The sequence below is a fragment of the Rhodnius prolixus genome, unplaced genomic scaffold, assembly GCF_049639745.1.
Source record: "Rhodnius prolixus isolate KJV_2025 unplaced genomic scaffold, Rpr scaffold_1, whole genome shotgun sequence".
Classification (NCBI taxonomy): Eukaryota; Metazoa; Arthropoda; class Insecta; order Hemiptera; family Reduviidae; genus Rhodnius; species Rhodnius prolixus.
In genome coordinates, this window is record NW_027411581.1 from 19,387,606 (window position 1) to 19,414,994 (window position 27,389).

Below are 27,389 nucleotides of genomic sequence, written 5' to 3' on the forward strand. Positions count from 1 at the left end.
GGATAAAACTTTTCCCGCGAGGAGATTGCAGTTTTGAATTTTGCTGGCTCTTAAATTTATTCTTACCTTTTTATTAACCCAAAATTATTCTATCCTAAAGTTATTAGAAAAACTTTTATCGCGAAAGCATTTCTTTAATGAGTTAATAAAAAAACTTTTTGAAATAACTTTTACGGCCTCTAGGTTTTGGAGTTTATCTTTTGAATTATTCAAACGTGATTATGCAGGAAAAAAAAAGGTAAAGTTGGTAACATAAAAGAAGCGTTTTGACATCCTCGTTCAAGATGGTCAAAGCATGAACTAGTAATGTGGAAAATATATATTCTTCTCTTGTGCTATAAATAACTATTATTCAATTAAATAGAATAGTTAACCAAAAGAACATAAAGCTAGTAACAGTTCTCTTGTAATTTACTAAACATATTGAATAAAAATGTATGTAAATAACCATTGCAGAAGTAGTCTTTATGTGGATAGCACGAGCGTACCTGTCCTTAACAGTTTCTCCATTCTTATTTTTTGTTCTTTGTATATTTTTCAAACAAATTTATTTATAGAACAAATTGAATAGTTGTTTTAAACAGAAAATAAATAAATAACTATTTAAAGCAAACAGGCTAAGTTATTCTGTTTAATTACAGAATGATAATAAATAATAGTACAGAAAATATTTGTAAGTGATTTATCCTGCATAACTTTCTCGCGACACCTCACGAATGGCTGACCTTAACGGTAACATAACGGATAGATAAAAAACCTTGAAATAACAAACTGCTTATTGAGTAATGGAAAATATTTTGCCTCATCTACAATAAAATGTTGCATTGTTTATTTAAATAAGAGGTTCTGGAAGTAAAAAAAAATGCAAAAAATATAATAAACAAATAGCGGCACTGTTCATTTCCGTTCGTTTACATAATGTGAAAATATTTTCAATTGTAATAATTGTGGACGGACGGCGTTAAAGAAAGTAATGTCATGAACTATGAGGTCTTAATAACCTGACATTTCAATTGCTCCAAGAGGTTAGCTATTGTTGTATTGTCTACAAAATAAACGATTGTACAGAAATGCAAGAAGAGAGGTTCTCAGGAACACTCTCTTAGTCCTGGGACCAGAGTTGCTTCGTTCGCCAGTAAAACAGTCAAGAAAGAATATTGGTATTCACATAGCTGTTAAGGTAGTAGTTTATGTCGCGACATCTAAATCTAGGAATAACCTGCTCATTTTCAACAATTATGAAAGAATATAATAAAAAAAGATGGAAGAAAGTGTTATAAAAGCCGTTTAATACTCTTAAATGACACTAAGGGAAACTTAACTCACAAGTCCTCCAGAACTGTCCTAAGACAAGAAGGAAAGCAGAGCGTCCTTGAAGCATTTTCCAGGACAAATGTTTTTATTTATTGATCTAGTACATACATGTGTGCTGAGAGTAGTAGCCATTTTTAAGAAAAGTTGGAAAAATCAATTCAGAAAAAAAGGACATTTAAAACAACGTTATTAATCTGTTAGAGAAGGATGAAGAAGGAGATCTATGAACTGTTCAGAGTAGCTGAAGAAATTGAAGAATATAAGTAAATTGAGCTAGAGAAACCTGGAAGGTTAGAATGGAGAAAGATAGATAGATCGATAGATAGATTAAGCTAGGGCGGCCTCAAGGCCTACGCCACTTGAGGTCACCTTTGGATCTATGGTGGCTCCCCTCACTCTAAAGCTCACCCTCCAGACCTGTCCTTTTAATCAGACCCTTAATGCTAGAGAGCGACACTTAGGTAAAGCTCCCAGGCCTTGATATTTCCTCCCCGAGAAGTAACATCCTTTTGCAGAAAGATACCAAGGAGAACTCTGGAAAAGAAGCTGGGTAATGAAGGTTGGTAGACCAAGATCCAGTTTGGTTAGAGATGTTTCCAAAGCTTTAGTAATCAGAAGGACATCTAATACTGGAAACTGAAAAAGTTTCAATGAGGAAGCCAGGACCTACCAAGATCTGTAGTGCCACGAAGAAAAATGGACTCGTATTTTTAAATTTGCACAAATTTAGAATTATTTACTTAGAATAATTTCGAAAACTACCTTACTTTTCCATTCGTAATTTAGTCAATAAATTTTTGTTTGTTTTAAAGCACTTCATCTTTAGCACAAAAAAGACTGACATGTTCCTGTAATTAGTTTCCAGTTTATCTCAACTACATCTCTCATCATTGGAGTTTAGGTATCTCTCATCATTATCATGGAGAACTCGCCCAAAAAATAAAATAAAATAATAATATCGATCTGGTCAAATTTTACACACTTTGACATGGCCTACATTACTTATTCCCATCATTCTTTTGTTGCTTTCTTTCTTGAGTCCTATATTTCATTTATCTTCTCTTAACTTCGTTTTAATTACTACTTCCGGAACTATATTGTCTTTGTTTCCTTCCTTGAATAGATTGCTTTTTTTAAAAATAACGTTCCAAAATATGTGCCATTAGTTTCAGTTGTAATAAAGCAAAAAATTGTTAAACAAACATACATCCTCAGTTTTGTGACATTGTTTGCAGCTGATATATCTTCATTCATAACATAGTTTACAATGTACGAGGGTGTTGAAAGATAGAAAAAGCCTGTGAATACAACTTACTATATTCAGTTTTTTATTTTAATTGTCATAAACATTTTATATAGAACTTATAAATTCCCATGTCATAAATACTTTGTATTAAGTAGATATAAAGTAAAATCTCACAGCAGAGTTTTTCTTATTCTTGAACTATTTGTTCTATTTTCCACGATACATATATTTTATGTTTTGAAATTATTTTCCTTTCCCTTATTTCACAAAGTTAATTTAGAAATTTGAAGGAAGTGTATCACTTATTGAAGTTTAGTTATGATACTTCTTTACCTTAAAGTTCAATAAGGTGTCGATTACTTGCTGACCTTTTCTTATCGTTCTATTTTTTGAATTTTGTTCTATTGGGTGTATATAAGTCTTGGTAAAAATCGTTTTTATATAATTGCCAAACTTTTCGGCACGATCAGTTCCTTCATCACATCAGTTCCTTCTAAGTGTAACACTCATCCTGTCAAAATGATTGGCAATTATACTAAAAACTAACCGTTGGAAAAGTATCTCTAATGACAGGGTCATGAATTCGCTTTGTGCTTACTTGTACAGACATATTTCTGTTTTGTGTGAACCTTAACTTAAATTTATCTGTTGAATCTCAAAAGTTAGAGTATTCAGTACATTCAGGTTGGTTCCAAAGATTGTACTAAACATCCCTTTTTAGAAATATTAAATATTTCTTAGTTATTCCAACATTATAATGTTAGTTCTGTCCAATATTTATGTTTCTGGTGGTTTTAAGTCTCCTTTAATGCATAAGGCAACAGTACTCCGAATTTCAGGACAATAACATTGTTAGAAGAGCGATAGCAGTGTCTTTTGGAACCAGCAAACAAGTCGAGAATACCTGGAAAAGATCGCCGCAGAGCCTCTTCGTTAAAAGAGGACAGATTCTTACTCATACAAAACTCTCAGACATCTTAAATTTGACTTTTGCGTAATAAAACTGAAAGAATTTCAGTTAATGACACAGGACATGGTTAGTAATTAGAAATATCATACCTCGTAGATGGCCAAAAGAAATATCAGCGAAAAATTACGTACTCACGTAAACGATAATGGCGAGCAGTTGTTTGTCAGAACATCCTCTAACACCGCAATTGAGGTCAGATAATTCCTTCCTGATAACAATATACAGATTCTTGCTTGACCTGCTTGCTGTAAGGATCTGAACCTGTGTATTTAAATGTCTAACCGAGGCGACACAAACGAAATCAAGAGAGAACTGGCCCTTCTTATTGTCTATATTGGTCTCAGTGTATTCCGCTGAAGGATATCATGCACCTCATTTGCAGTGTGAGCTTACCATGATAAAGGATCATTCAAAGAGTCAAAACAAGGTACTGGAAAGTCTAATGGAAAAGAAAAAATCGATTAATTTGATTGCGGGATGTGTAATTTATGATCGATATTCGCTTGGGGAGGATGATAGTGGCGGAGAACACTACAGAACAATTTGTAAAGAAAAGAGATCCGCATTTGTGTGGAACAAAGTTCTCAAGGAGAAACTGGGATTTGAGAACTTGTTTTCAAGTAATTTACAGGATACAGGATGCTCAAACTTTCCAGTCTCCATATAAAAGATGACTAAACAAAATGCTGGAAGTCTTTATATTGTTTACATGTATTTTCAAAGAAATAATATTATTCACTCATAAATTCATGTGGATTATGTTTTGAGACCACCTTCAGACTATTCTCATCGCTACGTTGACCTGCCACTTTTTGGCAATGTTCCCAAAAAAGATACATTTTTATAATATACTCGTACCTGAGGACAAATTTGAATAACAATATCTATTATTGCCAGTTTTATATTTTGAAAACAACTTTTAACATTTCATTTAATATTGTTAAATGTACTTTGTCTAATTAGAAATGTACAAAAAAGGAAAAAAGTGAAAACTGCTCTGTGCGGCTTCAGATTGATCAGCATAACTGGTCATGCACAAAGCATTTGTTGGCCTAAGTATAGTTTGGTTACGGCATGCATCCAAATTCGAAATTTAACATTTTATAATTGACCTGCAGCTGAAGTTTGGGCAATCTTTGATTTTTGGTTTCACTTTTATTCAATTATATATAAACAAACAAACGAGTATTCAGGCATGTTCAGAGGAAAGTTTATTTCCTTTTTTGACAGGAAGAGATGACTTCCTCACGACTGAATTAGCAAATTAAAATTAATAAATATATCCGTCTAAAAGCTGTTGAAAGGCTTCTGTATTTTTTTTGAATTATCCATAATTTATTATGAGCAATTAGATTTATTAATTTACAATCTTGCCAACGGAAGTACTGCTTCTTAATTGAATTTATATATACCGGAAATACATCTAGTAGTATGCCCTGAAGCCCTGATCGTAAAGAATTTTTGAATTTGTAGAATAGGAATTACTCAAACCATGAACTTGAAAAGTTTAAAATAAATCCTGACACATTTGGCGTGTAAATAAGGATTCGAGGATAGTCTTAAGAAATAGCCTCGGAACTTTTCTTGCTTCCTTGAATTGTAATGATTGAATTATAACTTGTTCCTAGTTAAAGTTGCGTATTTTAGTTTGGTCCTGTGAGTGTATTTCCTGTGACAGTTAAAGGCTGACTCTTTTCCATACTGCATTTAGCCATTTCTCCTCCATTCCGGACAAACCTCCTTTTGTAGGGCTGTTTTTAGGCAGCTAAAAGCCCCATGTCGTCATAATCCTTTTACCAAGAGGAACGCTCTCTTCACAGTCACCGGCGCCGCCTTTGCATTGGTCTCCAGAACCTATTAAAATGGTATACCACTGAGGGGAAAATACCTCTCTTTTTTCGTTTGTAGTAAAGGGATTTTCAAGTCGCAAGAATGCAAGACTCCTTAATTACCCCATGAAACCTTGCTTCTTTCATATTCATTGTAAGCTTCTTCGCCTGATGATTGAACACTAACAGCAAATTATCAAGCGATTAACCAACTTTATCTTGCATTTCTATCAATTAGGTTAATGATGTACATTTAGAGGCTTTCCAGGACTCAGTATTCGTGTAAAGATGTTGCAAAACGCAGTAAAGAAAATTAAATAAACATCTTAAATTAAAAAATTTGAATCCTTACGACGTGAATCCGTCCCCAATGACCTATTTTGTATCAATTGGTGTCTCTACAATTTTGAAACCTCTTCTCCCTGCTTTGCCGCTATTTTTTTAACAGATTGAGTGGGCAGTTAAACGATTTATCTTATCAAAAATTAATTATACTTCGTCGTGTTTTCAGTTCAATTATTTATGAGATCAGAATGCGATACTGATTCAAAACAGCGCATCATTTCAAAATCTTAAAATGAAAAGTAGTTTAACTTTATTAAACAAGTAGAAAGTTATATAAATTCCATGTTTGTTTTGAAGTAATTTATTGAACAAATAAGGTAACAATAAAAATTCGACGTTTCATATGAGCCTACCAATTACTTTCTCCAATATTGACGCCAATGACAGTCAACTCATGCGCACAAATAATTACTATTGTCTTGCTTAAAATAAAAACCAATATTGCGATAAAAAAGGAAATTATGACCTAGGATTTTGTAGAAATTTTATTGAAGTCGTAGGTTAGTAACAATTAATTGCCACTAAAGAATACATATGTCCTTAAATATACTGTGTATTGGACGAGTATAATTGAAATACATGATCTATAACGTCTTAAATTTTAGATTAGATATACAGTTTTAAAGTGCTATCACACGTCAAATTACAGGAAGATCCTAATGGCCATGTTATCGATGAGCTAAAAAAAGCTTTTTCCCTTATTTTTTAAATAATGAAAATAATTATGACAAGGCAAAAAGTGTAATTTTGGGACGAAATTAGTATCTATTATTTGTACTGAGTAATTCATTTCGCACCGTGCGGCGGTTCCGTGGACTGGTCAGGCTTTGTTGAACCAGAGTTAAAAGGCTGGAAATTCGGTTCAATACGTACCATTTGAAAAACGCATGCGAGATATTGCAGCTGTTCTCAAGATAGAGGTCAATGCAGGCAGATGTTTCTGTATTTATGCTATCTAAACAAAAGGGCTTTTGGGGACAAAAGAAAGTATCCCATAATTAGCCTTTTAGAGATACTGTGCACTGAGTTCTTTAATTAAATCTATAATTTCCCCCTTACTAATAATAATGTCAGTTGAAAACTTGCATTAGCCTCGTTTAATCCTAGGTAACAGCCTAGGCTGTCGAGGGAAAACCCAGAAATTGAAATGCCAGCGAGCTCGCAGATTGGAATAACAATTTTCTAACGCTTGTTATCAACCCATATTCGTTAAAGACGACCTGTTCCATCCCAACAATGGTGGACTACCTAAGCCCTTTGTGGTGTCCCCAGGAATAGTTGGGAGCCTCTAGATTCAAAAAGATTTGACATCCTCCCAAGGGAGAGGTCATCCTTCTGCTAAGCCAGAACATTTATGAAGGCTTTCTGCAGAGATCAAAAGCAGCCCACCTAACTGAGAAAGACTACATCTCCGAGGGGGTGCACAGGTCTCTGTTTTTGACCCAGTTACCCCTTTGCCAAGCAAGAGTTACATGACCCTTTGAATTGGGCTAGGGAAATGCTGCTAAAGATTTGCCTCAAAATATCCTAAGGGGGACTCCTTTAGCCCACCTCTCTGTAAACTAGAGAGGGGTGAAATTGGGGATAACCTTAATCCCGATATGCATTCCGTCTCCTTTGACCTGCTTCTAGAAATAGTTATCGCGGAGAGGGGGACACGAAATAGAGCTCGGATACAATAATTCGTTTATAACTGCTTTTTATTTTATTGAACTAAGTGCGTTGAAGTTTTATGACTTGAAAAAATTTGATTGGTACTTTATTATGCAGTACTTATCATTTATAATTATTGAAAATAATGAATTAGGAGAATATAATCGAACAAGCATTCTAAACTCGCTTAAGCACAAGTGTTGTCTCTTCTTGCCGTAATAAGTATTTATCGTCAGACTTCCTTTTGGACTTGTACACTGCTTAGTACGCCGTCATTAGTTTTTTTTTATTAACCAAAGAACAGATATTACACTAAGTATAGATGCAGTCATATTTAAATCTACTTTAAAAAAACTCTAGAAAAGCCTAAAATTTGGTTAACTATGTTAGTGCATTCCTTGATTCAAAATGCAGAATGTGCAGCACTTTTTAATGCTTAAAAACTATTCCAGATGATCAAATACTATGTTCTCAGATACACCCAGTTTTTTATTTATTTTATTTTTTTAATTTTGTCTCAAAAATAGTCGTTAGTGCATCCATTACTAAGAATTACCTCATTCTCAGCCTACATCCTGTGATAGCTCCCACACTAAATCAAGTGACCTCACGATCTCCAAACTTGATCAAATACGCTGCATTACTGATTAGACACATAGGTTATTTTTTTTTTTGAATAGATAAATGATTGCAAAAGTGATTTTTAGTAACCAACTTAATGCAATAAGATGATGTCATCTTGCACAGGGGAAGGGCTGCAGCAAGTCGTGTCATTGTCAATCATTGTTACAAAAAAAGAAGATTTAAATATTTCCCACAGATACCTATCTAAATGTAGTAATAATTTTGTAGTAATATATATATATATATATTTTTTCGTAATTATGGGACGGCACGCACGACACTTTATATGTGTAATAAATGTTTTTTGAATTATCATTTATTTGCATAATAATTTTTATGTTACGATCTCTGTAGCTTTCACTTACAGGAAGTGAATTATAATATATTATGCATAAAGTGATTCATCTTAGTCAACTTTATATTTTTGTTCTATCATGTTGCAACCTGTTTTATTGCATGTAGGGGTGTGTAGGTTTTTTTTTTTTTTTGTTATGAAAACTGCTTTAAAATGCAATCAAGTCATCAGTAGTAAAGTCACATAGAAAAAGTCACAATTTAGTTTTAGTGCGGATAAATAAGAAATTAAACTTTTTCTATGTAAGAAATGATGGGATCGTTTGTGAAAATATCGAACACCACACGCCTTTTTCTCTTTACGTTTTACACAATAAAAGTTTAGTGAATCTCGAATTAGCGCTGAGAAGTTGCCAGTAACCGCAACATTTACCCAAAATAGTGGCACTTCTACTCTAAAGATTTTCTACATATTTAGAATTTAATTTGAATATTTTATCAATATTATAAAGCATGAGGAAGAATTGTGCTAAAAGTGCATTTGTTCTTTCATCCTGTTCATTTATTTCTTACTTTTTTCCTTTATCTGTAAGTTATTTCCTTGTTTCGCAAATGTGTGCCAGCCAAAAGGTTTTGTTACTAAAATTTTTTAAAATGCAATAAATTGCATTACAATGATGCATGCATTGACACTTATTTTTAGTAGCTACGTTATATTTTCATTTGTTGAGTGTTGATCATGATGAACGCAATTTATTCGAACGGGAAACACTTCTGCTTCGCAAAAAAACATTATTTTCAATTAAATGTATTGGATAAAACTTATATTAGTTGATATTTGCGCCTAGCGAAGTTCATGGCCGAGAAGATTACATATTTAGCATAACTATTAGTTAATAGATCAGGTGAATCTATTAATACACTGTGTGTCCCTCGGAAAAGGTGATTGATATAAAATAAAAATCAGGATTATATTTATTTTTAATTTATAATCATTTTTATTCAAAATATACTTCTTCTGAGTTAATAATTCGCTGCAACCTTTGGTAGAATGTTTTCAAGCTCTCTGTATACTCATTTCTTGATATGCTGTCCGAAATGGTCGTCGAAGCTTTGTGGATAGCAAAAATTGAGACGAAACTCCTTTCTTTCTTTTCCATTTTCAAGTTTAGAAATAGCCAGAAGTCGTACGGTGCTAAATCAGGCTAATGGGAGGGGGGTGATCGAGCACCACGATATTTTTTTCGGCAAGGAAATCACGTACAATCTTACATTTAGTGCTGCACGAGAATCGAGACAAATCTCGGTACCGAGACTTGAGCAACCGAGACCGAGACATTATATACATCTCGTCGAGAAATCTCGGTCTCGTCTCGGTATTTCAAGTATTAATTTTTAGCTACAAAATTATAAAATTGTGTTCTTTATTAATAAATAATCATTACGGGTATTGAATTAATTATTAAAAGATACGATTTTATTATATATGTTCAATATTACTACATCTATTTGACTTCGAATTACATAAGTAAAGTAATCGCCTATTTTTTCAGGCCGGGCTTTACGTCCAACTACCAATTAGGTGTCGCGGACGGAGGCGACTAGCAAACATACTTTACTGTAAATTTCTCATATTAACCATTAAATAAAATCCAAGGCCTAAGACCGGGAATCGAACCCAGTACCACAATACATATTAGCTTCGCAAGTCTCGCCTCTAACCGATCTTCTATTGGTCATTATCAACGCAGCTTGCGAAAATAATCTTTAAGATGGCACTGAAGTTGCACAGATACTAAAAATATCTCTCGCCATTCTAGACAAATTTTTGAAGGAATTCTCAAGTGTTTTCCACCATTCTAAAATGTCAACGTCTACTGGTGCTTGGTCTAATTTGGTATACTCGTAGTATTAATTATTTCTGTCTTCCATGCTTCGGTGATAGTTGCTGATTTTTGAGCAAATGGTGCAAAAATATTGATGCAGTCGTCGTCGTCGTCAAAAGGTGAATCATCAGATTCTTTGTCTTCACCAACAGCCATAACTAATGGAGCGGGAAGTTTGTTGGGAGGTGCATTTTTTATTTCACGAATCGACTTGATATAGGAGGCAGATATGTTATTTGGGTCTTTCATTTGGCGCGTTTTTAACATCTTTTTGCAATTATATAAAGATATAAGATGCATTGAAGTAGTTGTCTTCTTTTACACACATTTTTTTTCTTTATATCAATACCAATATAGAAATTAAAATAATTATTAGAAAATAATAACATTTTTTTGAAAAGATTATTAATAGCAAACCATTTATAATACTTAAACAAAAATTCAAAAAACCGAGACCGAGATTTGAGCGACCGAGACCGAGACGAGACTTGAGCAACTGAGACCGAGACCGAGATCGGGACTGCATAAAGTCTCGCCTCGTCTCGGTCTCGTGCAGCACTACTTACATTCTTGAGCCAGTGTATTGTCGTGTAATAGCGTCCATGAGCCTTCCTGTATAAAATAAGTATACAAACAGAATGGTGGACTATTCTCCAGGCGGGTTGTAAAGTTTACACTTAATTCTCAGCCTCATCAGAGTATAATAAATCCTCTATACCATCCGCCAGCTAATTAGCCGTTTAAAAGCGATATATAATATAACTTGTGCTCGCCTAGACCGTTTGTTTTCTTATTTTTCTACTGTAGAGGTATCTATTATAGTTATACACTTTCCCATGTATGAGTTTGAAATTAAGATTCAGCCAAGTTTGTGCGATGTAAAGTCTGTGAGAATACACACAACTAATTCTATCAGATGGTTATCTAGCTGTAATATTAAATTAGATTATATTTAAAATTTAAAAAAAAAAAAAAACAGTTGTAACTACTACAACTGGGAAGTTTATCAGGTTAAGATAAATGACAATACTTTCACTGTTCTCTGCGAATGTAAAAGTTACAATGTACACTACAATTGTACACATGAGAACAAAAAACAAACCAGCTCTATCTAACATTATTCTTGCGTGTTAAAGAACAAAAAATTAATTCACTAAACTGAAGTATTTATTTAAACGATAGCAAGTAGCAACTAACACTTTCACATGCTATAGTTTTGTACTCCTTCTCCGTGCTTTTTATATCATTTCTCCTTTCTAAATAGTTCCTAAACTTTATTGCTCTTCTAACATTATTAATGTTTCTCAAATCCTTTACTAATAAATTATTGAATAGTGAGTAGGACCGCAACGATAGATTATTCCAAATCAGAGTAGAATTAGACAGGAGGTTTAGAAGTAATACTCAGATTCTCTTATCTTTCACTTAATAAGATAAACTTCGAAAATTCATTTACAACTGTTGAAGGTTAAGAAAAGAATTAGATGATGCCAGAGCGATTACAAGCATTTCAAAATAGTGCTTTATATTGCCCTAAAAGCCCCTTGGTTTACCAGCAACTCACCAATTCACATAGAGCGTGTTTTCATTTATTTGCCATTGACAATCTTCAAAAAATATAATCAGTAAATTTACCAAGATCTTTAATTATTTTCAAAATATTATCAGTATGTGTTAAACCAAACACGCGGCCCGCCAAGCATTTCTAAAATTGAATTTATTTTATCGACTTTCTCCCATCAATATATTGTTATAAAATTAATTATAATAAAATGGTAGTACATACTAAACCGAAATATTTTTTTATGGCGAGTTACTTGTCGACGACGTTTTTAAACATGCAATACAAACGCGCCGCGTCTGCGCGATTTTTTTGTGACGAGATACACACTTGTCGGTGACTTGTTCAAACATGCAATACAGACGCGATGCGTTTCGTACGAAGTTTCGTAAATTATTAATAAGAGTTAATCTATGTGCGGCCCGCCAAAAAAAAAATTAAATTTAAATTGGCCCATTGATTAAAAAGGTTGCTCACCCCTGTGTTAAACTCTCAGTTCCTCCATTTTTTTAGTTTCACAAATAAATACATAATAAAGAAAAGAATTTCATTGCGACGATTTAAGCAAATAATATTAACTTTATTTATTCTACAATAACCGGATTTTATTTATTAACCTTTTAAAAGTTCCAGCTAAATTCTTTTATTTCTTGGTTAATTTTATTTGTCAAAATCTTGATGGGGTCGTCAATAGAATATTGTACTCTCGGAATGTAATTCTCCTCGTTTCAGCAGTGATGGTCTTCCATTATTAACTTTTTTGGTTAATCGATCTCCTTGGTGCACTCTACTTTCTGTTAAGAATTCTTTAAACCAACCAAATGCCCAAAACGGTATAGTCTAAAGGCCTGGTTGGTGTTCAAATCTTTGGACCTTCCATATTTTTGGAAAAATTAGTGAGGGCAGTAATATTACGAGTAGGTTGGAAACTGAGAGCATGTTGTCCTCTCTTTTACAAACTTAAAACAAAACCTGGTTTAAACATTTACAGAACTTTTTCTTAAAAATTTGTTTTTAAAAAAAAAGTTTACTTCAATATTATTAAGTTCTAATTAATAAAATGGTGAATTTAGAAGAAAATGTGATGTCATAGTTCTCACAGAACCTCATCAAAGTTAATATTCTCTGAGTAAGCGTTTCAAACTAAACATTGGTAGGCTCATTCGATTTGTCCAAAATCAAGTAAAACGCTGCTTTGCTAATTATATATAAAACTAAATTTACAAAACTTGAACAAAAAACAGTTTTTTACTCAATTCTTCCAAAACAGAATTTTGGTTAATTATTCTAATGTTTAATTGCTATTTATCTGCACTTTCCATATTTTGTTAATAACATTTTAAACGATATAATTTGAGAAAATTACTCCTATTTTGTTAACTTTTTAATTAATGGGTTCTAATTAGATTTTAATAATCTGAATGTCAATGATGAAACCATTTTTTCAATGAAAAAATCGCATTAAATTACCAAAACAATAATTATAATTGTATTGGTTTTAATAAACTTTTTTTAATGTAATAATTACATTCTAATAAATAATAACATGTTACAGCCGTCCCGGTATAAGTTCGACAGTCGAGTGGGAAGCAATACAATCCCAACACCTTCCCTTTGTAGAGAGTTCGACATCAGAACGAAATTCGTGAGTATAAAATCATAAATTTATTAAAAAATTTACTCATACTTTCATTTTTTTTCTGTACGACACGTCTAAGAGTGAAGTTTTCTATACCAATTAGTTTGAGCAATAAATATAACTTACAGCAGTTAAGTATTTCTTCATTATTTTTTACTCATATTACGTGATCTATCGCCTGCCTCACGACATTCTCTACATAGTGGCAAGTTGTGTTTGGGTGCTGTACTGAGACTTCCAAAGATCTACTGTGCAGGGTAAAACCATTTCCAAGTACAGCAATCCCTCCGAGGTAAGTTTACTAAGAAGTACTCAGAAATCTCTCAGAAGGCTCTGTGCACGGCCGAATAGTCTTTTTGATGTTCTTATATTCAACTCCAAAGTAAGAATAGCAGCTGAGTCAAGTACCAATAAAACAGGCCGTGAAAACAGAAATATATTAAAATTAAAATGGGAGAATTTATGCAACCAAAAAGTGTTTTGGGGAGCAACAATACTGACGCGGAAGGAAGTGGTTATCTCAGCTGTTTAATGAAGAGATTACCCAAGCAGAGATTTTGTGTCCATCCTGCCTACTCTTAGATTTTCTTTACGTGAGAACCTTTTACAATTTCTTTCATGGATATACTGTGTTTTAAGTAACGAGAGAGGGGAGGGATTAGCTATATGGTTAGCATACTCGATTCCCACGCGGAGGTCCCGGGTTCGAATCCAGCTGCTAACCCTTAGATTTTCTCTTCCTAGGAGCTTCTTACAGCTCACTGTCCGGTGATGGACAGTGTTGTCTGTAACGAGAGAACACTGTCCGGAGGCCGGCAGTGCACTGAAAAAAGCTCCGAGCGCTAATAACCTCAGCTGTTGATGCGTTAAAAAAAAAAAAAAAAAAAAAAAAAAAAGTAACGAGAGAAGGCTGAACACTATCTCCAGGCCGGCAGAGTACTGAAAAAAGTTGCAACCATCAAATACCTCAATGTTAAAGCATCCTAAAGATTAAATAAATAGATAAAACTTTTAAAACCCCCGAAACGTGGAAATTGGTTTCTTCATCTTTGAATTTTGCTGCAGTAATTTTACAACTCTTCTGTTCAAACATTTAACGAATCCCTATCAACATCTGATTACTAGATACCCAAAAATATTATTCTTTAATGTTGGTGTTGAAAAAGTGTTTGTTCAAACATAATCTTCAAAAACATTTTTCTCTAGAATTAAATATCTATAAAAACAAATCTATTAGCACTTACTTACACAATTTTTGACCAATTCATCTGTTGATTTAGCTTCTGTTTATCTAGGAAATTATAACAAGAACAAGCCCTATAAATTGGTTTTGTGATATCTGACATATTGCCCTCATAAATGATTTTAATTAATGAAAGTATCTGTACACATGTAAAGGGGAAAGCTTTATATTGATAAAAACGTTAAAAATTAATAGTTTTATTATAAAAGAAACAACATGGAAGATGCACTCTAACAACAAAAAATTAGGTATTTTGTTGGCTGTTTTGATCTGAAAGCGATGTGATCCGGTTGGCTAGAGAACTTGGCCTAAATCTACAAGGCTGGAACAGCTCATGCCTTTTTATGGGCAACTAACCTACCGCGGCTAGTTCATTTACCACTCTTTTAGTTAATATATATCTTTACTCATATAAAATTGACCTCTTAACTTTTGTATATACAGCAGCATTTATTCCCATCAAATATAAATCTATAAATAAAACCCTTTATTTGGTAATTATTTTCTTAATCAGATAAGAAGGCCGTCTGAATGAGGTGAATAGCGGAGATCGGATTTAGATAAATCATCGCTGTTCTACCAGATGCTGTAATAAACTGTTTTCTACTGGAAAATAACAAGAAAATAGGAATTTCCTGTTTGCGTGAATAGTATACTTCCTGGCTAAAAGTAATGGTGAACAACAACTTCTCACGCTGGTACTTTTTATTTTTGTATATAAAAGATTAGGTCTTCTCCATCTTAGATTTGAGATCTTCACTTTTTTAACGATATTATCATTAAAGATGTGTTGCTTTATCAGACATATGGTGTTGGATTGTCTAAATTCATCTGTTGAAGCAAAACTTGTTGATTTATACAAAAATTTAAGAAACGAAGTTCGGAATTATTAAATATGTTTGTACATTCTCTGTAAGATTTTTTTTTTTTAAAAATGGAAACTCCACAGAAGCTGAATTATAATTATTTGCCTAGAAAGTAGAGTGTTTTCTTATAAAATCGAGTTCAAGTATGGTCTACAGAAGCGCTGTGAGGTGGCAATTGAATTCTAGGATAAAATAGCATTATTTTACTCGGTGAGGTTTTTCAAAAAAGGTTTGGTTTCATTACCGCCTGAGTTTTTTTTTAGCTGCACTACCTTTTGGCCTTTGGTCAGTCAAAAAATAGTCAATAAAGTGATTCTTGCAGTCCAGAAATTTTGATCTCTACGATACAGTCGGGTCTTCTGGAAGGATTAAATTGAAATTTAAAGTTTCATCGTCCTGTGATTTTTTGTTTTCAAAATATTTTGTTCCCGCGAAACCACAGAATACTTGCAAAAAGTCACTTTTCCTGATTCAGGGAATCTAAAAACGTAAATTTCAGTAAAAACACAATTCCAGTGGCATCACAATAGTTACATTACTTACCTAATAATAGAAGTAATTTTATTCTACAGCTATTAATACGTTGGAATTCTTAATATAAAGAATTAAACTGGATTATAAATAGTACATTTTAGTATTTTAAGCAGATTGTATCATTCCGTGGATTTATTTATACACAACTGTTTTTATAGTGCCTCAATATTTTCATTTCTCATGGCGTTTGTACTGATTTAAATTATTAGTAAATTTATTCTCCAGCTCTGTATTCAGTAGCTGTGGACACATTGCGTCATTTAATTTATAAATTTAGAATTTTGCGGGCTAATAATTTTGAAATGCTTGTAAGATAAGACAAAACATTTAAAAGAAGATAAGGCCTGTTGGAAGTTATCCAACAGGTAAACAGCTATTTTTTTTTTTTATATTTACCAATATTGGCATGAATCAGTAGTTAGGAGGCGTGCAATAGGCAGATTTTGCACTGCGCTGTTTTTATTTTATCAAAATTATTTATCCAAATAATTTGTCTTTCTATTCGATATATTGTTTTTCATGTCTTATCATTGAATTTTTAAAGAGTATTACGGTTGTTCTCACTAATTATTTGTTTCTAAGTTATTATTTATTTACTTACTTGAGCAGAAGCTCAAAATGAACCACCTTTTTCCAAATTGTCGCTTTTAATATCAAAACCAGCTAGCTACACTGTCCTCATCGAAGTTTCATTTCAAACTTCGTAAATAAAAATATGTGCTTATTCAGAAAATTCCATAATTGTAGACGCGTCTTTTCCTCGCTAAAGCTGAACTTCTCCGTGTTTTCGTTTTAGAAGGATGTATTTTCCGTCTCTGTTTGCCTATTATTTTCAATGCTTCTTTTTTTGTTTTTGTTACCAGTATCGTGCACTAAAATACCATTCAACTTTGTACCATTTTTATAAACAGATACTTCAAAAAAACAAACCTGTTTTGACGATAATCTTCAAAATTAATACCTTTTTAATGATCGTTTTAGTATGTCTCTAGCCCAGATTAATTTTGTTATTATGTACTATTATAAATTATGTACTATTGTTATTACTTATTATTATGTACTATTAATTTTTTTTTTTTTTTAATTTATTTAGCCATTTACAATCTGTATAATACACTATACAATAAGTAAATAAGGAGATTGAAGTATAGAGGCGTGAAAGGCAGGAGGAAAGAAACTGCCCAGCGGCAGCACTTTCTACAGGATATTTATTTTAGGCCTTCAGACTGCGAGGAAGTCGCGGGGCCACTGGCGATTCAGTCGGCGAGGAGGATTGTCAGGAATATCAGAGGAGGCGAGAGACTGTACTAGAGAATTGGAGCAAGTGGAGAGAGCACTATGGAATTTTTCATATTTAGTCTTGGCTAACTGGTGTACGAAGGGGATGTTGAGGTCGTTGTGTAGAGTGAGGTTAGTCACGTAGAAAGGAGCGTCAGCTATCTGTCGGAGGAGTTTTGACTGAAATGTTTGTACAGTCCGTACGTTTGTAGGTTTGGCTGAACCCCACAGCTCTAGTCCGTAAGTCCACATTGGTTTGAGGATAGTACTGTATATTAATCGTTTGAGTTCAATAGGTAGGTAATTTGGAGCGTCGTCCAAGAAGTCTGTAAAGTAGTTTCGCACGTTTTGTCATAGCTTGTCTTTTAAGTCTAGTGTGTGGGTTCCACGTGAGGTACTATTAAAATGAAACTACATAAAGAAAAAGTACTTAAAACTTTTAATTCTTTTACTTTATTTATTTTTGTGAAAGTTTCTATAATTGCTTCACATGAAGGCACTTACACATTTTAACTTAAATGTTTAAAATAAAATGGGCGAACTATCTAATTATGTCAAATATAAATAATATCAGTTTTAATTACCTAATATGCGCTTCAAGTTTTAAAGGATCAGGAAGGTAATTCTACAATATGCAGTACTGCATAAATCAATAATTAACCTTGTGTAATATTTTCTGTAATTTACGAACATTACATAAGATATGTTCGGTAATTACAGTAATAGGTATTTTAGATTGTTGGCTTTTACAACTTCGCTTGCAGTTTATGAATTTCATTACAGATTATCTAAGTTTCTTTAGTTGTTAATTTGAAGGCAATAAAATGAATATACTGTTTCTTAAATCTAATTTTTAGTTCTAAAATGGTCGTTAACATATTTTTCTAGATATATTGAAAGGTAGATGTTGTTAGGAAATTTATTAACATCATCCCTTAATGTTTACAAATAGGTTTTCTTTGTTTAATCATTAAATTAAATTTTCACGCATTTAATTATAGTTTTCAATAAATACTAGTTGACATTTGAATGAACTTTGATATTTGTATTTTTGGAGAGATAATGTTGTTTACAGAGTTCATATTAGTTTTTTATTTTTATTTTTGTCCTTTATTTTAAGATGTTTCTTATTCAAATAAGAATCTGATGGAGAAATATCTTATTCATTTTTTATTAAAAGTGTTTTCTCCGCATTAGTCCAGATGTTTTCTATGCTCTATGTAAATTTAGAGGAAGGTGAGTCGCAGAGTTATGTGTTTACCATTTTTTTTTTTTTTTTTTCAAAGTGAGTCTATAAAATATTAATAGTAAAAGTCGATTACTATCTCAGCAGACCCATTTAAGGTGTTTAATTAATGCACTTTGTTTAATTATTAATTAAAATTTCTTCAAAGTACATTTACTTTAATCATTATTCACAATTCAGACTTACAGTTCTCTTTTTGAAGCACTTTGGTTTACAAAAATATACATCTTGTAAAGTAATATGTTATGTGCGAAATTACATTTTTTTCTTGCTGGAAACTGCCCACTAAACTACACTAGGAACTAAACAATGACAGGCTGTGTAATAATTTTGATTAAATTTAAATTACTTAAATTAATTTGTTATAATAGAAATTTTCTTTTACATGAATTACTACTTCATCTAAAAAAAAATTAAAACTATCTTGACATATTCATTGTCGGTCCTTTTATATCATAGTATTTTACTCTGTATTAAAACAGCTTTAATAATATTATGGCATGGTTACACCAAAGCATTAAGCGAAATTTCCAACCAGTACGTACCCTGATAAGAACAGGTGAGAACAATGCCTTCACGGCAGGCGTGGTCCATAATCGTGACGTGACGCCTTCTTTAAACAATGCAAAAGATCACGTCAGTATATTATATTTCTATTTTTTATTCAATGTAAGGTATATTCGTATTTAATAAGGATTATTATTATTTTAACATAACGGCGGCGCTGTTGTTCAAAAGCGGTTCTTGTTTTCCCTTGATGGATTAGGTGGCTTCAAAATTGCCTTCGAGAAAAACTTTTCTTCATACGATAAGAGACGGTAAATTGTTTTTTCGTGTCTAAATAAGAATCTTCTAGAAGTTGAATGTGAACACTTTCTCTGTGTGATCGCTAAATTTTGACGACTGTTTAGGCGATTCTCTGCAAGTAAATGACCCTATGCACGAATTATTCCTAAAATACAGAGCAATGTAGTAGCGTCGAAAAGTAGCTCTCATGAGGGCTATTTATGAGGAATAATGTTTTTATTCACATCATTTAATGCAACCACACAAAGAAGCTTTAAGCATTTCTGATGTACATGTAAAAGTGATAAATGAAAAGTACTCTACTTTGTTGTAATGATTGCAACTCAAAATCAGTCAAAACCAATTTTATAAAAGGTATTTGTTTATTTTTTTACAGTTAAAAAAAAAAAAAAGAATTGCCTTAATGGCGGAATTGAGGAGCTCTGATTAATTGAAGAAATTTTTAAACAGTTTTTCTCGCGGTCTCACTGCTCTGTAACTGTCTCCGTTTTTGTTGTGCCCTGTTCTTTAGATCTTTATCATCTTGAAATCTTTGAATTCTGTGGAAAGAATCCACGTATTCAGTTTCTAAATGCTTGATCCATGGACATTAAATCTGGAGATTAAAATTTAACCAACTTCTGGGACATGACCATATAACGTGATGATTACATTATTTCCAAACAAGAGGAACGTATAGTACAGATACCCATATCCGGGATTATTTAAGCAATTTATTAAAGATTAAATCTTATCAAACAAAATGTTACTTTATGGTTAACTTGAAGTAAAAGTTTAATAAATATTCGTTAATATGAATATGCCCAAATAAATAATTACAGTTATTTTAGGAAATGAAATGGAAACCAGCCAGTTTGTGCTTTCTCTGTGCTCAAGTAAGAGATGATGAAGAGTATGTGGGAGTTGATTATTTTGGAAAGGATGTGCTGCCGTAATTATTTCTGTGATAGTGTGTACAGGATCTATTACCATAATTAAAGTCCATGATGAACATGTGGGCAGGCCGGTGAAACTATCTCAATACCATATAGAAATAATTATAAAATTAGAGGGTTGATAACTACATAAATAAAGGAGATTTTTATGTTTTTCAACAGTTTTTCAGTTACATAGAATTTAACCATATTTTTTTTTTTTTAATTCTTCACCAAATATAGCAAGAATGGGGCTTGAGCATTCAACTTTCAAGGCTTAAATGAAGGACTTTCATGATCTGATCATTTTAGTTTAGAAGATATCCGTCGACAATTAAATAATCCTTGAATTAATCTCATGTAATTTTTTAGAAATTAAAAGGCTTAAAAAAATACAAGATAACTGTAATAATGTGCATATTTTTTTAATTTTAAGAAGTAAAAACAATCTAACCAATGGAGCGCATCATTTTAAAATTATGTTGATAACAGTATTCAATAATATTTAGAAATGGAACGCGGAATGGTTGATTTATATAGTCAGCCATAGCACAACACCTACAATTTTATTATATTCATATTTAGATTTATTGGTAAGGTGTATATTTCCCTGTTCGGCTGTGAGATAGCAGGTGAATGTCTGTTTAGAAATGGGTCTAGAACCAGGAACTGTTACATCTTGGATCATTGAAAGTAGACTGACAAGTATGGACAATATTTGGAAAAGATATATTTAATTTTCGGCGCTTTTTTACTTTCTTAAACTTAAAATAACAAGGCAAATGAGGAAGGTGTCCAGCAATAATCAACGGATCCTAAGTATATAAACTCCAATTAATTGTTGAAAATATAGTTAGGTCTGCAGTGCTTGATACAATAAACCGGTTAGGGATACAGTAAACACGCGTTCTACATCGAATAAAATCAAAGATACTAATGCTTGAATGAATTGTTTCCCCATGGGATGTAACCAAACTTGGACGGGTGTATATCATTATTCACTCTTCTATCTTACAAGATATTTAAACTCACAATGAAATTTGATTATGACTAAATGGATAAAGAATGTGCAACTCGCTAATGGCAGAAATTGGATTGGTGATCCAAACCAATCCAGGAAAAACTAAATTCTTCTCCACCACCGAGCTATTCAGCTTAGGTAACTATAATAATGACTTAGTTCGTTTAATTAGGATCTCATGAGATGGTAGACAACAATATCTTTTATCTCTCAAGTATTAGTAAGGAGGTTGGTGTCAGCTAATAAGTCTATTATGAATTAGACCAGCGCTTCAAAAGCGTACTGTTGATAAGGATCAGCAAAGTTAGGCTTTACAAAATCTTCATTGAGCCTCTCTTGGCACACGCCTTACAAACCTGGATTATTTAAAAGGAAAACTAGCATCCTTTGTTGTTTGAAAGGCCCTGACTGCGCAAAATCTAGGGTTCAGTATTTAATGGTACCATCTGGCGGCGTTGAAGTAATAGAGCTCTGAATGCGCTAAGAAAGGAGCCTCCTGCATTTACTTGGATTAGACCAATTCTTGAATTGAGCTGGTCAATTAGGGAGATTGATTGCCGCTGAAATTCTCGGACAGAAAATGAGAATTGGAGGACAAGACGAATTTTCCCTGGTTGCAAGAATATCCTCGAAATGCGGAAGTAGATGGCGGTCGAGAGAAATACTGGCGGAAACATTCTAAACGTGGCCAAGACCCATGTCACTTGATTGAGTGCCAGGAAAGAAGGACCAGAACATTGTGTAGAATGTAAACTATGGCAACCTAGAAACTTGTCCAATAGAATCCTCGATTCACTCATTCTTCCATCCCAATCCTTACGCACTAAAGCCCATTGTAGCTTCCCAAGCGTGACAGAGGATGTATACTTCGGATTAATTGTAAAATATGTGTTTGCTGATGGAGCTATCAACACCTCTGCAAGCTCTAAATGTATTGTGTATCGTTTAGGGTTAAATATCAAAACCGTAAACACAAACGATACACATTGAAACCTATCACTCCTCCCAATCTAACCAAATGTTTTCTATTCTATTTGCTAACTGCACTGAATTCTCACTGACTCTGAGATCTCTGAGTGGGACGGCGAATTCACTTCCCCATTGCATGCATTGTTTCTGCTGCAGGACGGATAAACAATCAGGATAAAAGGGCCTAAGAAAAAAACTTTTGAAATAATAGCGTCTATTCTAACATTCTTTAAAACGTATTTTTCTGTTCATTTTGGGTGTAATCAAAATAAATTTGTATTAACACAAACTGCAATCAGTTCCATTGTAGTATAGTATCTATTTTAGATGTAGTTAATTATTTTAGTGCCTTTTATTTTTTATTAATTTTATCTTTTTGACTGGATGATTCGGGCTTTGCAGACTGGTCGGCTTTTGCTTTATCTTCCATTATTTATTTTTATTTTTTCAATAGATGGTAAAATAATCAAGGCAAGTGCATGGTTTGATTAGGAATTCAATTAAATCAGGTACATTAACTGCACTTTTAGAATTCTGTTGGAAGAAGCTTTAATTTATTCTAAGAAAAGTTGCGGACGAGAAGTCATTACAATGCGGAAATTCCTTACAATGGATAGTTTTATAGAATTGTACTGAGGAATCCAAACGTTTGATAAAAATTCCTCTTGAAAAAAAAAAAATATTAGTGAACCAAGGTTCAATTGCTTGTAATGCTAATGTAATCTGCATTTCTTTTTAAAGCCTAATTCATTATATAATTGGTGAATATGTAGAATGTATTTAGAATAAAGAAACAGCGCAAATAAAAATGAAGGTATTTAGAACAGAATCGCAAGTTATTTAGGATGTGAAAAGTAAAACTCTGTAAGATAGACAGATTGGTGAAGAAACATTTTGAAATGTCAGCATTGGCACGAGCCATGGGCCCGATAATATCAGCCGAGTGTTCTCTTCTAGCTACACGATTCACCGCTCAAACCAACCTGAGTGACCTAATAGCTAATTAAAGTGGTTTAATCGAATTAATTTATCGACACGCCAAATAGAATCTATACCCCTATGAGAGGAGCAAACTATGGTTGTGAAAAATCATTAGCCTTGATCCAGCAGTAATCAATCGCATGATCAACAACCTATTTATTAGCGCGATTGTTTTTTAATTGTTTATTACAGCACGATATTGGCATTGATTGCAATGAATAGAATTGGGTATTATTATTATTTCTTTCTTCTTTTTTTTTTAATGATTTAAGGCGCGTCAACATCTAAGGTTATTGGCGCCCGGAGCTTTTTTCAGTGCACTGCCGGCCTCCGGACAGTGTTCTCTCGTTACAGACAACACTGTCCATCACCGGACAGTGAGCTGTAAGAAGCTCCTAGGAAGAGAAAATCTAAGGGTCAACAGCTGGATTCGAACCTGGGACCTCCGCGTGGGAGTCCAGTATGCTAACCTCATAGCTAATCCCTTCCCTGGTATTATTATTATTCCAATCCTGGATTATTATTAATAATAACAATGTACGGGATTCTAGTTCATTATTATTGGTCATCTAGAAATTTTCTGTGTTCAATGAACACCGCTTTTGAATTTGGATGTAAATATTTCGCCCCAAATAGTGTGCAGTTCCAGTGGAATTATGCCAGAAGCCGAAAGTAACATCAATATTATCGAGAAAGGCTCTAACTTCCACAGCCTCTTTATTTCGTACCCTAGTTTCTTTTCGCCAGAAACTTGAAGGAGGTTTTAGTGCTACGTTCAGCAATTTCCTCCATCGTTACTATCCTTTGATATTTTTCCTGCTGCAAAATTTATTGTTATTATTATTTTCATTTATTTATTTATTTTAAGACGCGTCATTATATGGGTTCATTGGTGCCAGTAGCTTTATTTAGTGCACTGAAAAGTGAACTTATTTCTCATTACTGACAATACTGTCCACCACTGGACAGAGAGCTGTAAGAAGCTCCTAGGGAAAGAATATCTAAAAATGATTATTATTATTATATTTGTCTTTTATTTGTAATTAACCTAAATACTAGTTAAAAAACATACATTCATCATGGAACCAAAACTAATAAAGATTTTTATCTGATGATCTATCTAAAACAGAATTATTAAATCACTTGCCTCTCTCCAAACTCTAAGATAATGGAGTGGAAAAAGTTTTTTTGTTTTACAACTTGAGATTTTGCGAGGAAACTAAAACCAATCCAAGGAGAACCGCTATTGGCGAAACTTCCTTTTGTGCTAATTTTGACTTTTTGAAGTTTACATTCAACACATTTTACTTGTCAACTACTATTTAATTGCATTGAACTAGGTTTGTTTAAAAATAATTTATTCTGATTGTGTAACTGTGGAGATTGACTCATCTAAAGATAACCCTTAATTAGGCATTTAAATGATGTTTTAGGGATATCTTGATCGAAGCTGTTTTTTTTTTTTTTTTTTTTAATAGCTCAGTTTTAAATTAATTATTCTTAAATCCTCTCTAAAAACAAAATCCACAAATCAGTGAATCTAACACGTTTTCTATCCCTCATTCGCTACCAATATCTGCTTTTGTCTCCAGTCCTCGATCTCGATCTCATTCCTACCTTCATTTGCAGTCAGAAAATAGTAGGCTATTTTTATTACATTTCTTTTACTACTTCTAAATTTATCTTCTACAACCTACATTAATTTGTGGTATAAAACAGTTTACAAAAACCTTATGCTTGTAGACAATTATATTTTTTACGTTTTTAACAAAATTAAATAAATTTTAACTGAAATTAGCACTAACTTTTCTTCCTCTGTTATAATCTTAATCTATTTCAAACAAATCGAACTTGAAATTTCAATGGAATTCCCAATTTACAATCTTAAAAGCCTTCCAAACTTATTATTGCTCTTTTAAGACCATCAACTATTTACTTCAAAACAAGAAGCAGTAGAAATATTTGATGCACAAAAACTTCTAAGTAGTAGCAATTGCTTTAATAGTAAACTACTAAATAATTATTTTTACAATAATATTTACTTTCTAAAAAAGAAAGCGCAAATTATTTATTTCATTGCTATTGCTCTCGTTTACTTAAAATAAAATCACGTAAATAATTTAAAATTTAATAAATGATTGTTTGCATTTTAAAATACAAGTAGTTTAGATAAAGGGGAAACAATTTAAAGATAGATTGCTTGAACTTTGCTAATAAGTTGTATGCTTCAAAAAGATTATAATGATAGTGCAGTTATTTGTGGGGAACAAGATCACGTGGAATTCTTAAATGTTTATCAAATAGTTTTGCGAGCTTATTTAAATAAATAACATGGTCGGACCTTCAGATCACGTCGGCACAACTGACTTAGCATAGTTACTTCCTTGTTTCACCAACCGGTCCAGTTGGCTACTCCATTTATGGAACACTTAAATAATTTCCGGCATACAGTTCTTGCTAGCAATATTTACGCTTAAATTTGTTTACGTTATTTAATATTCTTTAAATTCATACAAATGTTTTAAATAAATAAAGAAGTTGTAGTAAAATGACTCACTTATCGTGACCCGTTAGAGAATACCCGAATGTAAGACAATGAAACCAGTCTTGGCTTCTGACGAGGACACATTACACATTCACTTCTTACCCTTAGTTTCTATTTTTAGGTTCTTATTTTAGTAAATTACACAATTTATCGTGTTTAAACTGATTTAGATGGTGATTTTGTGGAAATAACCTCTCTATCTCACATTTAAATCTTAATTGTAGTTTTATATTATTACTTTTCCTTTTACAATTCCCAATTTGTGTTTTGATTGATGAGCTATATCTTGAATCATCTTTATGAATCCTATTTCTTATAAATGTAATTGGCGAAACAACAAACATTATGTCACTTCATTTTGAAAGTAGTTTTTCCGCAGTTTTTGCTGATGATTATGCAAATTAATAAGATAGTTCATTAGAAGGCGCACCAATCAACAGAAATTTATTATTCTTTCTGTGATGCAAGCATGTTTTATTTTTGTGGTACATGAAAATGCAATATATACTAATGCATCTTACATTCATATCAAAAATTCCTATCTATTGGCTACAACATACACCTATGTCATTCGAAAAATAGGGCAGTGTAGCACATCACTTCTGAACAGTCTGCGGAAACGCCTCAATGTCAGCCATTAATGCTTCTCTACCTGGTTTTGTATTTTTCTTCACTTTGGGAAAAAATACGATTAGCATAATCGGAAATTCCAGAAAAGTATAGCCAGGTGATGCAACCTTTCCCATCTTGTTTAGGTGCAATCGAAAATACTTATGGCTATCCAAAACTTGAGTGAAGTTGCGGTCCATTTACCAATTCGCCTGCTTTATACAAGGGACTCACCTGCTTTATAAGCCTTGCTCAGTTCATCAACCTCTTTCATGCTAGTATTCCAGGAGCTGCGACCTTTCCTCTCTGGTCGCCAGCCTGCAGCCAACCTTCACATTCCTCTCAAAGATCAGTTATTAAACCTCCAATAACTAACTTAGCAGGCTCGGAGACTGTGCAATAAGCTACGTCGGCTCTAAGTGTATCCCCTGCTTTGCACCCAGAGCCCTATTGCTACGCTTAGATCGTGTTCGACTGCCCACAATTTTTGCATTGTTCGGATCTAGGCCTTTGGCAAGCTTGTTTACCTTCCTTCAGCACATCTCTGATCACTTTACACCTTTCAGAGCCCAGAATATGACTATCTTCCTTGCTCTTCTTGCCGCATAAAGAACAACTCTCTACGTCAGCACATGTCTTCGCTTTGCTCCACACGTTAGCGGGAGGACTCCTGTAGGACATAGGCATGTAAAAACATATTTGAGGTTAATAAAAAGTTAACAAAAAAACAAAGTTTATTGTTAAATAATTAGCATAAGCCCTGAAGATGATGTTTTGCCTAAGTAGAAAGCTTGGTAAAAATCAAAATTAAAAAAAGACTAAAAATGACAATAATTTCTCTGCTCTCTAAAAGTTTTTTTTAATAATTAAATTAGTCTCGATTTAAAGAAAAGCAATATGCAGTTGATAATAGAAAGAAACAATGTAAGTGGCTTAATTAAAGCTCGCAATTAAGCGGATTATTAAAGTTAATTTAAATATTAACACCTCATCGCGTGTACAACTTACTTTCGCC

At 32.9% G+C, this 27,389-nt stretch overlaps 1 protein-coding gene across 3 annotated transcripts in view; it reads left to right on the forward strand.

The window, feature by feature from the left end:
• Positions 1–27,389, forward strand: part of ko (Stork-head domain-containing protein knockout) — a 260,788-nt gene that overhangs the window by 93,682 nt on the left and 139,717 nt on the right. For 2 of the 3 annotated variants that reach the window (XM_074133530.1, XM_074133540.1), the window contains exon 2: positions 13,278–13,367. The exons of the other annotated variant lie outside the window; for it this stretch is intronic. The gene's annotated coding sequence lies outside the window, so the exon portion shown is untranslated. The remainder of the gene's footprint in view (positions 1–13,277; positions 13,368–27,389) is intronic. 3 annotated transcript variants of the gene reach the window in all.